We start from the raw sequence: 223 nt of genomic DNA on the forward strand, positions 1-223 counted from the left end.
CATGGCCTGCAGGATTTGTATACATAAGAGTCCTTTCATCATGAGACTTACCATTATTGTGTATTAATAATGCTCTAACCTTATAGAAACTCTTTTGTGACTTTAGAATGAAGACATACAGATGTGTGGAGTGTATTTGCAACTTCAACCACGTGAAATACAGCATTCAAATTATTTAAATCGATGAGCTGGAATTGTAGTTGAACTGTAGCATCTATCTAGT

Source organism: Morone saxatilis, unplaced genomic scaffold, assembly GCF_004916995.1.
Source record: "Morone saxatilis isolate NCDOM2014 unplaced genomic scaffold, NCSU_SB_2.0 Contig16, whole genome shotgun sequence".
NCBI lineage: Eukaryota > Metazoa > Chordata > Actinopteri > Moronidae > Morone > Morone saxatilis.